Source organism: Octodon degus, unplaced genomic scaffold (assembly GCF_000260255.1).
Source record: "Octodon degus isolate 3935 unplaced genomic scaffold, OctDeg1.0 scaffold00098, whole genome shotgun sequence".
NCBI classification, from domain to species: domain Eukaryota; kingdom Metazoa; phylum Chordata; class Mammalia; order Rodentia; family Octodontidae; genus Octodon; species Octodon degus.
In genome coordinates this window covers 9,309,284-9,321,526 of record NW_004524674.1, presented here as the reverse complement: position 1 = coordinate 9,321,526, position 12,243 = coordinate 9,309,284, and the positions used below count along the sequence as shown (strand labels likewise).

At 41.8% G+C, this 12,243-nt stretch overlaps 2 pseudogenes; one reads left to right on the top strand and one right to left on the bottom strand.

Moving 5' to 3' along the window:
- The first annotated feature begins 3,567 nt into the window (after nt 1–3,567).
- LOC101578542 lies at nt 3,568–4,033 on the top strand (annotated as a pseudogene).
- A 4,792-nt stretch (nt 4,034–8,825) lies between these two features.
- On the bottom strand, nt 8,826–10,261 carry LOC101578682 (annotated as a pseudogene).
- Nucleotides 10,262–12,243: the final 1,982 nt, after the last annotated feature.

Genomic DNA, 12,243 nt, shown 5'->3' with positions numbered 1-12,243 from the left:
AAAACTTCTAGAAAGATTAATAAAGTAAAATGAGAGGATACAAGTATGGGATATTACAAATGAAAGAAGAAGAATAGCCATGGATGTCACAGAATATTATGAACATATTTATGTAAAGAAATTTGAGCATGAAATGCGTCATAAAATTTTCTTTTGAAATATTTAGCATTGCATCTAGAAAAAAAAACAGAAAAACTTAGCAATTTATTCTTTTTTGAAAAATGAGACTCAGTATTTTGAAATTTACATTTTTTATGTATTTGGTACAGGGTCTCACTGTGCAGCTCTGACTCATAGTGATCCTCCTGTTTCCAGCCTGGTTAGCACAGGGATTACAGGTGTGCACCACCACACCCAGTCTCTGAGGCCTGCTCAGTGCACCCGGGGTTGGGACCAGTGTAAAATTTACCTTTCAACAGTAGGCCTACACAATTTTAACAATAAACTCTAAAGAAATGCCACATAATAATTCTGACCTGACGAACTCTTCCAGAGCTTAACAGGTGAAGAAATAGGTATCAACACTCATTGTATGAGGCTACTAACACTTTGATGCAAAATATATGTGCACATCGTGAGGCATCAACATTACACACCACTCTCACTCATATAGTTGTGAAAATGTAAGCATTGCAAACCAAATGCACATATGTACAAATTTATATGATCTTTTTTTTATATGATCATTATTGAACCCATTATATCTCAGGAATGCAAAGATAGTTCACATCAAAGAAGAAAATGTCTGACCATCTCAACGGGTCAGAAATCACTTGAAAATATTTAACACTCATTCATATAAAGTGTTTGGGAAGAGAGGAAGAGTGGGGAACTTTCTTGGCCTCATAAAGGGAACTGAAACATACAGCAAGCACATTTAATGGTAAAATGTTAAAAGCCATGCATTTAAATCAGGGAAAAGGCAAAAGCATCCACTCAGCGCTATAGTGAATTCCCTAGCCAACCCATTAAGCAAAAATAAAGAAATTCCTTTCAAATTAATTTACAAATTTAATGTGCTTCCATTTTAAATCCTTATAGAGTATTTTGCAGAACTTTAAAAAAAAAAACTGATTCCAAAAATGTAGAGGAGAGTAAGAAGGCTTTAAAGAAGAGAAGGATTTGTCCTGGTCGATATCCATATATTCTTCATAGTTAAAGTCATTAAAATGTGTTTTTTGACAGTTGTAGGGAAATAAATAGTGGAACAAAATTGAGTGCCTGGAAACAAACCAATGCTTACATGGAAATTTGCTATGTAACAGAGCTAACAGTGCAAATCAGCTGGGAATAATAAAGTAACTATTTAGCAAATAGTGGCGCTGAGGACAATTTGTAATTCACATGAAAAACTTGGATCTAGATTTCATACTATGTACAAAAGTAAGTTTCAGAGAGATTAAAAACCCCATATTAAAAAATGAAGGTGGGGGCCTGCTCCTTAGCTCAGTTCTTTAAGTGGCTGCCTCAACAAAGCAGTCAGGCTCAGGTTGCTGTGGTTCGATCCCCACAGCTCAAGCCAGCTAAACCTTGCCTGAAGGCATTTGGAGCAAAAAAAAATAAAAAAAGAAATAAAAAATAACAAAATGAAGGTGTTACAATAAAGTGTAGAATATCTTTATGAATTCACAATACGGAAGGATTTTTTCAGCAGGATAAACAAAACAATCTATGAAAGAACTGATTAATACAACATTAAAATTTAAAATTTTTCTTCATCAGAAGCACTGTACAAATGTAAAAAGAATGCACATATATCCACAAGAGAATTAACATGCAGAATATTTAAAGAACATCCATAAATCAATTGTCAAGATGAGCCAAAAGAAAATAATTTCTGTGAAGCATAGAAAGAGGCAATTTGCAGAGGAGAATATTAAATGGTCAATAAATACATGAAAAGATGCCCAACTTCATTAGATATTAGAAGAATGCAAAATAAAACCTTAATGAGATACAATTTTACATTGTCAGCTAGGCAATAATTTAAAAGTCTTACAATGCCAACTGCCAGGTGTTCTCTCTGTTGCCCCTCAGATCCCTTTGTAATCTTCTCCCTCCAGAAAATAGAAGCTGGAGGATTATAAGTTTGGGCTTCCTTCTCCTGGTTCCCTCTTCTTCCTCCCAAGGTCAGCTGTGAGGGGACAGGCTGAGTTCTAACCTTCAGGCCTGAGGCTGTGACAGCCCCCCAGCATGGATGCCTCACTATCTCTCTCTTTTTTTTTTTTTTTTATTTTTTTTTTTTTTTGTTTTTTTGTTTGTGTGTGTGTGTGTGTGTGTGTGTGTGTGTGTGTGTGTGTGTGTGTGGCCAGCTCAGCCCACCAGGGGGCGGGGCGGGCTGGCATGTGGTGCTGGGGGATTGAATGTGGTCCCTGTGCTTTGCTAAGCTTGTTCAAAGTAGGTGCTTTAGACCACTGAGCCATCTCACCAGCCCCCTCACTATCTCTTGTTTAACTCAGTTCACCACGGGGTGACTGATCTTCCTAGGGTGCTCCCATCTGAGTCCATCATCCTTTCTTCCAAGTGTACCTGTGCTAAAATTTGGAACTTGAATGTCCCCTGAGGCCCCATGTGTCAAAAGGTTTATCCCCAGCCTGTACTATTTTGTGTTGTATAACCTTTGGGACTTGAGGCCCAGTGGAAAGAAGTGAGGTCATTGGAGGTGTGCCCTTGCAGAGAACACAGATTCATCTGTCTTCCTTCATCTGTCTTCTTTCTCTCTTTTTGCTTCTCAGATGATAGGAGGTAAGCAGGCTGCTCTGCTACACTCTCCTGCCATGATAGACCACTTCACCACAGGCCCCAAACAACAGGGCCAATTGATCAGGCACTCACCCATCTGAAGCTGTGAACCAAAATAAACCTTTACTCTTCTTAAGTTGACTATCTCAGGTATTTTGTTATGGTAACACAAAGCGGACCAGTATAGCCTGATACATTAAGGGCTGGCAAGAAGGTGAAACAGTAAGAGTCCACATCCTGCTGAGACAGTGTAAGCTGATACAAGCACTTTGGAGAACATTATTTAGGAACTTGGAGCTGTACATACTCCATGCCCAGCTATTCCATTACGTAGCCTGACAAATTGTTTCACTGTATTAGGAAATGTGTCTGAGGGCTGGCGAGATGGCTCAGTGGTCTAAAGCACCTACTTGGAACAAGCTTGGCAAAGCACAGGCACCGCCATTTGATCCCCCAGCACCACATGCCAGCCAGCCCCGCCCCCTGGTGGGCTGAGCTGGCCACACACACAATAAATAAATAAATAAATGTTAAAAAAAAAAAAAAAAAAAGGAAATGTGTCTGAAGGTAACCGCAGTCACATTGTGATGTCGAAGAATGAGAAACAACCTGACTACTTGTCAATAGAAAGGATAAATAGTAGACGGTTCACACACGTGATGCTACACCACAGTGAATGTTAGCGGTCCAGGAGTCACACGTTATTGACACGGATGAATCCCACAAACATTTATTTAAAAAGAAGATAATGTTGTTTTCTGTGACAAAAGAAAACAGCAGCTGTCCTTGTGCTCGCTGCTCCCCTCGCTCTCCGGCCCCGCTGCCATGCCCTGCTCCGAAGACATCACCGCCGCCGTGTCCCCCAGCAAGCAGGCCCGCTGGGCGCTGCGGCCGCGAGTCGTGCGGCTGTCGAGCACGCCACGGCCCCGATGCGGGCTGCGGCTGCGTCGACCTCCACGGCGCCTGTGATTGCACGACACCACCATGGAAAAAGTGAAGACGGACGTCCAGATCGCTCTTCCCTCTGGGTGCTGCTGCAGAGTGGCTCCGCGCTCGGGCGTGGCTGCCAAACACTTCAGGGATGTTGGAGCTGGGGTCACAGATGAAGAGCACAGAGGGGATGGTGGTGTCGCGCTGTTTAATGTGGCAAAGAAAAGTTTGAGTGAAAAAGTGTGACCGAATCTCCCAGCTTATTTGTGAACGGATCTATTACTCAGAGACAGAAGAAATACAAGGCTTGGATGACACGGAAAGGGGCTCTGGAGGCTTCGGGTCCACTGGGAAGAATTAAATGAAATTTAGGCAAAAAATGAGAACATGCCCTTCTTTCTTAAAAGTAGACTTTTTAGATAAGGTATGTTGATGTTTTATACATCTTTAAATTTAAATTCTTAATTTGCTTGTGATAAAGGAAAAGGGATTTCTGTTAGCACCACTTAGAAACTTTCTTGTGTTATTTGCATTTGAGGGCTGTGTGTAAATCTGATTTGGGGTGACCTGGTGCAAAATTAAGTCATATGTATATGTGCTAGAGATTTTTAATTAACTAATTTAATTAAATAAACAATGCTTCTTAAAAAAAGAAAATGGCAGAAAACACATATAAAATGATACTATGAAGCTTTTAAGCGTGTAAAAATATTAATTACTGCTTGGAGAAACAACATGTATAATAAAAGTACAAAGAAATATTTGGGAATAACTATCATGTCTGGTTTGACAGTTACTTCTAGGAAGGAGCAGGGTTGAGGTGGTTCTAGAAAGATACATACTAAAGAGATTTAGCTGTGCTAGCAATGTTTAATTTCTTAAGCTGGGTGGCAGGTATATGAATATACATGATATTATTTTTAAATCTTTTTGTAGGGCTTGGATATTGCATATACATCTACAAATTTAAATAATAAAAGAGAAAGAAAAACTCTAATTTTAATATTGAGGAAAAAGAACGTTCATAAGAGATTGCAATATAGATAGTAGGAAGAAAAATACATTTAAGCGAGTCTCAGGACTGTGGATATAATATGCTATCATTTGTATATGGTTGGTATGCATAAATTATCTCTAGAAAGATGCACACGAAAGCTGCTGGAAGATCCTCTGTCAAGGGGACTGAGTAGCTGGGTAGAGTTCTTAGAATTGTTTTTATGTCTTAGAGTTTGGTATTATGCAATGAAAATAAACAGCGAATGTTAAATTTTTAGAGATTTATTATAGTAAAACACAGATTGCCATTAATCTCTCTTAAAACACTCTTTCAAATATACTTCCCGCATTGTTCTTGCCTCTTTCATGAGAGCCTGTTTAGCGCAAGAACAAAACACAGCAAAAGTGGCTGGCCAGAGCCACCCAGTGAAAAGCGGGCTGGTGAAAGCGTCCTTGTCCACCTTTCCATCAGATCTGGTGCGGTGTGACCTGTAGCTCCTTCCCAAGGTCACAATCAGTACGAAAGCTAAATGCTTTCAGTCAATTCAGGATGTCAAGGAACACGGCAGCTAAAGACACTAAGGGAACAGGACATCCAGAGCTGCTTCAAAAATGACCCCAATGGTGGGATAAATGTGTGGAAGTGAGGGGGGGATGTTTTGAGAGGGATTATGACCATGTGCCTTTTATTGTACAAAAAACTTTAAATTTAAACATTCACCATATTTTTCTCACACTTCATAAGCATCTATTATTTCTTTTTTATTTTTATTTTTTAGTAACTGGAGATTGAACCGAGGTCCTTGTGCTTGCCAGGCAAGTGCTTATTCTACTGAGCCATCTCCCCAGCCCAAAATGACCCAAATGGGCTTCTGTCGATCGGCTGAGGAGTCATGCCGTTCAGCCACCCGTACCGACAGTCATTGGTACTTAAGCAGGAGAGAACACCATGTTGAACAGCCATGACAGAGACCATTTGCCCCTCAGAACCTAAAATATTTACTATCTAACCCTTTAGGGGAGAGCTGGGCACCCATGATTTAGAAGGATGTAGGTGAGCATAAGGGAAAAAAGATGTCCAGTCAAAGTCATGTCCCAAAATGATGGGAGGGTGGTTCTCACCAAGCAGGAGCGCTGGTCATGGAGGGAATGAACGGCACAGGCAGGTCACACTAGAAAATTCTAGGTGTTTTGAGTTTAAAATGCTGTGAAAGGTCCAGCATGATGTTGTTAGGCAGTTGGATTTGGGGATTAGGTGCTATGGAGTGAGGTCAGGGCTGGAGATGGAAGAGAGAGGCACTGACACTGAGACAACATCTAGAGCACATCACTGTGTGTCTTAGTTATCTTTCTCTTATTGCTGACGCAAAGTACCCAACACCCAAAGTTAGAGAGAAAAAGGTTTATTTAGCTCAGTTTGTTGAAGTTGCAGTCCATACTCAGCTGGCTCCAAGGCAGGGAGGTGTGGCAGAGGGGCAACTACTCAGCAACAAGACCCCAAAGAGGAGGAGGCAAGCCTCTTTTCTTCCCTTCTACTGTATGCATACTACCTGCCCTAGGGTGGTGTAGCGCTCACACTGCCAATCCCAGCACTAGATGGTGAACCAATCACAAACTCTAGACTTGGCCACCTCCAAAAAGCCCACCCCCTCCCTGGCCTTATGAGGCTTTGGGGGAACATCCAGATACAAACCACAACCCTGGGCCAGAGAGAAGGAAAAATCCCAGGGAGACCACAGCTTTCTGGATGGAGCAGGGGAAGAAGAGTTGAAGAGGAAACTACAGATTGTTCAGAGACGTAGGAAGAAGACCGAGGGACAAAGGAACACAAAGCCTAGTGATGGTCTTTTCAAGGACTCCACAGACCAAATGCTGCTGAGAAGGGCTCAGAAGTGTATATGGCTGGTGACCAGGAGGACTGCAAGTTTGAGCCCAGCCTAGGCAATTTAATGACTTAGGGTGACCCTATCTCAAACAAATAAACAAGCGAACAGAAGGGTGGGTTAAGGGTGTAGCTCAGTGTGAAGGCCTAGGTTCAACTCCTGGTATGGGGGAGGGGGAAGAATATAAAAAGAAGAGAAGAAGGTAAACATTACAGTTTAGAGTAGATTGTATGCATGACTCCTCTCTGGGAATGCTGAGATTCAGCTGGGGTACTTTGAAGATCAGTGGCCAAGAATTAAGAACAGGGGAAGGATTCATTCATGTTATTGCAGAGACCCCAGCCACTTCCTGATGTGCTTACTCTTGAGACCTGGGGACATGGGATGCAAAGGACATGGGGTACTAGTCATTCTGATGAGGATTTAATTAAGAACTCAATTTTCCCAGACTTCCAGACTTGGCTGCCTGATGTTTCTTTAATAGGAACTGTTGATATGGTCTAATTATGGCGGGTTATTTATGGGATCAAGTCTCATTGCTCTGCTCAATTATGTTTTGTTTGGGAGATTTGCATTCTTCCAGGACTCTAGCTCTTAATTGAGTCTGTTGTGTTCCCTGAAGATGTGCTTAATCTGGGGAACCTCTCATTTGTGGCTTTTCCTCTACCATGGGTCTCACTACCCCTTGACTTTCTCTCATTGAGAACCTCTAGAGTGCTGAAGGAAGTGACTTGTTCCTCCCCCAATCACAGATTTTACCCTTGCCTAGTCCTGGATTTGTACTATAAATATAGCTTAAATATTTCTTTTAAATTTTGCATGTAGTATCTTAAAACTGTGTTTATTATTTACCTTTGAAATTCTGAAAGAAGTACAAATTCCCAATGCTTGCTTGCTTTCTCTTTTCTCTCTCTCTCTCTCTCTCTCTCTCTCTCTCTCTCTCTCTCTCTCTTTTTTCTTTTTATGTTTGATATAGGGTCCCACTATGCAGCTCGGTCACATTTTTTTTAATTAATCTTATTGAGACAGAAATAGCAATGAAACAGTTTCAAAACAGGTTAGTAGGACAATTACAATAATTAATACATTATTATATGGGGCTGGCATACTGTTGTCTTTGTAGTAGTTATTCATAGTACAAGATGCAGACATGATATCTTGTCTAAACACTAGTAGTATAAATCTGTCTTCTCATGGAACTAAGAGAAAGTAGCTGTATATCTATCCTAACTATAAAAATTGGGCACATAGTGATCCTCCTGGTTTCAGCCTCCCCAGCTGTAGGATTACATATGCCACCATGCCAGGTCTCAGTGGCTGGCTCAGAGTGCCCGGGGGTGGGGCCACTGCGGCATGTGGTGCTGGGGTTCGAACCCCAGTCCCTACACTTACCTAAGAACTGATACATTTTAGAAAGAAAGCCCTGTAAAGATGCTTAGGGGAAGTGGAGGCTGTGACAACGTCAGCAGGAAGAAAGCCTCCCAGACAGTGGTGCACTCTGCACTAGAAAACAGGTAAACTGGGAGTTGGCAGACTCAAGGGATTCACCTGGGCTTCCAGTGACCAAGGTGTCAGCTCTCAGAGGGAAGCTCTTTGTGACACTGCAGCATAATAACCTTCCATTGACTTTCCAAAGTCAAGACTGAATTCCAGAACTAAGACAGAGTCTTATGCATACATGAAGGACTTGTATGGCTAAGAAAGGAGACATCAAAAAACAGAGCTGGTTATCTCAAGATATGAGCTAGGCAGAGGAAGAAATGCAGAAGCCAAGAGAAAGCCTCTACATATCCCTGGAGATTTGGGAGGGACGCTGCACATTGCTGGATCTGTCAAGATAGGAATATTCTTGCTGCGGTAGCAAAAGAACCCCTTTGCCCAACATAACAAGTACAAATGTTTTCTTCTCACTGATGCTATGTGTCTGTTGTGGGTTTCTTCCACTGTCCTCAAGTCACTTCCACTTGGGACTCCAGCCATGGAAGCAGTTCCTTCTCCAGGGGGAAGGGAGAAAATACTGAAGCATCTATTGATGGAATGAACAGTAGGACTGATTTTAGTTATTACAGAGAGAGACATGTTTCCAAATTTCCTTTTCTTGCTTCTGGGTGAAATTGAAGCTCCATTATTCTGTGGGGTTCCTTCCCACATTTTCATAATAATATACCTGGAAATGATATTTACATCTGTGAGCGGCTGCAGCTGTGACACGTGTGACAGCACACTAAGCAGATGTGGGCTCTGCTTTCTTAGATCCCACTCTCTTTTCCTTCTTTAGGCAAAGCAGGGCATGACTGAAATGGCACAAATTAAATACTTCTGTTTCAGTTCTCTTCTCTCCTTGCTGGGGACAAATACCCAACACTCAAAATTAGGGAAGGAAAGGTTTATTTAGCTCATAGTTACTGGAGTTTTAGTCCATAATTGGCTGGCTCCAAGGCAGAGTGGCACAGGGCTGAGAGCACTTCATGGCGGTGACGAAGAACAGGAGAGCCAAAGGAGTGGCAGCAGCTCTAGCAGCTAGGTAGCCTCTCTCCCCTCCTTACATTGCAATGCAAACTGCCTGCCCCAGGGCAGGTTCAGCCCCCACACCCACAATAATCAATCACAAACTCCAGAAGCTGCCCCATGACTGCATGAGGCTTTGGAGGGACACCTCGGCACAAACCATAACAATTTCTTTCTATGTGATAAGAATTTTGGGGGATAGCTCAGTAGAACAAGTGCCTGCCTGGTAAGCGCAAGGCCCAACACTCAATCCTTGGTACACATAAAAAAAAAAAGAATTTTGAATATTCCAATGTGTCCATTAGTCCAATTTGAGTTTTAGATACACAGTGCTGTGTTGGAATCCTGGATAAAATATTTAGGAATTACCACTTTGCTGAGCAAAGTCAGTTTGCTGCGATTTGGTTTCCTCCTTCGTAACTTTTTTTTTTTTTTTTGAGTATTTCAATGGGCAGACACGATCCTCTTGTTACAGCTGCACCTGCCACTAAAGCTCCGCACTGTGCTCTCAGCTGCAGGGCCAGTGGACGCCACGGGGAGCGGGACGGACTCGGCTTTCTCTCCCCATGTGAACACAGCCACACCCGTGCTCCTCTCCCTGCAGGAGTGAGGCCTCAGAACTTGCTTGTTTCTTTCTCCTGGGCTACTATGTCTCAGATTGGCACTTTTATTTTACTTATTGGCGGAACCTGGAATTGAACTCAGGTCCTTGCACTTGCCAGGCAAGCACTTATTCTATTGAGCTATCTCCCCAGCCCCACCAGATTGGCTCCTTGATGTGTTCTGGTAACTTTTAATTGTCTTGGTTACTTCCATGGGGACTCCTTCGGGTAAGTTTCACTGAATGTATTCCAAGTAGACATTCGCTGTGCACCCAGTCAGGTGTCGTAATTCCAAATATCTGTAAAGTGTTCTTTCTTACTGCATTCTGAGCTTCTTGAAAATATGTATGGACTCGGGAAGCGTAAGGTGGCTCATACACTTTAATAGAGAGATCGAGTTTCTTAGCAGCAATCATGGCAAAATACTCGGAACTATCCAGTACAGCCTTATCGTGGGCTTTTACTAAAATCGACTGGTGTTTGTACAATGCGTCTGGCTCATCAGAAGCAGTTATCGTAGGTTTGGGCAAATCCTTTGGAACATTGACGTGTAGGCTTGAAAACCGGACCCACTTCATACTGGTACTGAGAATCAAGCCACAGCTCTTAGAACTGGGTACAGACGGATTCCTCAAGGCCTGCCAGAGGTGCCCCCTCACAGCCCCAAGCACTGCCCGCACCACCGTCTTGCTTCCCTGCCTACCGTGATCGCTTCTATAACCTGGCACTTGTATCCATGTAGTTGTTTTGGTAATTGAGGTGGTGCATGTGAAATGTTAAATATGGGTTCCAGTATATAGACATACTCAATAAATCATCGCTCTTACTGTCAGTTTTTGCTCAAAAATGCCATTTCTTCTCATGTTTAAGTGGTCAAACATGTTACCTAGCCATACCTAGTTCACTAGCTTGGAGGGTGTCCAGTGCCATGGAAGAGGTACCAGCTACAAGGAACAGTCGTAAATCCATCATCTGTTGTACCTCGGATGTGGTTCAAACTGAAATTTGGGTAAGCAGTGAAAAGTTGTACGCACATATGGATCATTTTCTTTCTGACAGACCATAATGTCTCAGTGTGTTAGAGAAATGCTTACCCTGTGCTGTCCCTACTTGTGCGGTCTAGAAACTGGTTTCTGGGAAAGCTGTCTGCAAAGGAGATTTTTGGGTCAAATTGACTGGCTAAAAATGGAAGGAGAAAGTCAGAGATGTTTCTCTTCCTGCAGACTTCCTGGCCTGGTCCATAATCAATGCTTAGCTTTAGGTGCAGCGATCTGGACCAGCCCAGAGCACAGTGGATGTAGATTCAGTTATTTCCACACCTCTGGTCCATAGTGTCACAGATGTCCCGCAATAGCTGACATGCATGACGTAAATGACAGCTTGAGCTCTTCCAACAGGGCATAGATACCACCATGAAGGATACTGCAAGTTTGAAGTGCAGAAGAAAGATAACAAATGCAAGAGAAATCATGACCAGTGTTGAAATAGAGACCCAAGAATACTCTCTGAGAATGGGGTGAGGAAACTCCAATCCAGGCAGCAGGAATAGTTTCCTGGGGGCGGGGGCTGACCTCTAGATGGGCATTGAAGGATGGAGAGGAATTTTCAAATTTGGCTGTTGTACAAATTCTAGTTTTAAAAGTAATACAATTTCATTGCTTTAGTTTATAAAACAAAGTCTAAAGGGAAAAGTGATGGTTGGAATTTTGGGGTACATGATTTTAGACACTATTGGTTATTTCAGTAAACTGGTATTCTTATAATATTTTGTAAACTGGATTCCTTTAGACAATGTAAGTTGACTCCCTTACTGTAGAATTAAGTGTGAACTTACATTATTTTTAATGGTTAGAGACATTCCAGCTATGGATGCATGTTAATTTGAGCAGTTTTCTGTTAGGAAGGCAGATGGTTTCCAACTTGTGTTGCGTAACTTTGGGCATGCATCACAGTGCACAACTATAATGGTTTCTACACGACCAATTCCTGGGAGACAACTGCAGAATCTAAGGACATGGACAATGTTATTATTATTGTTGTTATTTATTATTATTATTAGCTGAACTGGGGATTGAACTCAGGCCCTTGAGCTTGCCAGGGAAGCGCTTATTCTACTGAGCCATCTCCCTGGCCCTTTTTGAATGAAAAAAGGTGAGACAGAATTTCATAACAAAATAATAAGAGAATAATAATAGTTAATAGAACTACGTATTATAATCTTCAAGTAGTTACTCATAGTACAGGATAGGGACATAAAATTTCTCCAGTATTAGCACAGACCTTCCTAGGAAGTCATTACTATCTTAGTGTATTATTTCCCCTTTTCCTTTCTTCCTTTCCCCTTTCTCCTGTCCTAGTTCCTTTTTCTTTTTAAACAATTTATTCCCATTTCACAATATCTAATGTGCATTTTTAGACCTTATTTATTCTTTCAATATCTCACAGAAGGGTGACAATATGATGTTTACACATGTGAGTCTGATTTACTTCGGTTATGAGTATGGTCTCAAATTGCATCCATTTACCTATAGAATCTCATGATTATCCTTCTTTATGAATGAGTAGTTCTCTTTTGTATAACA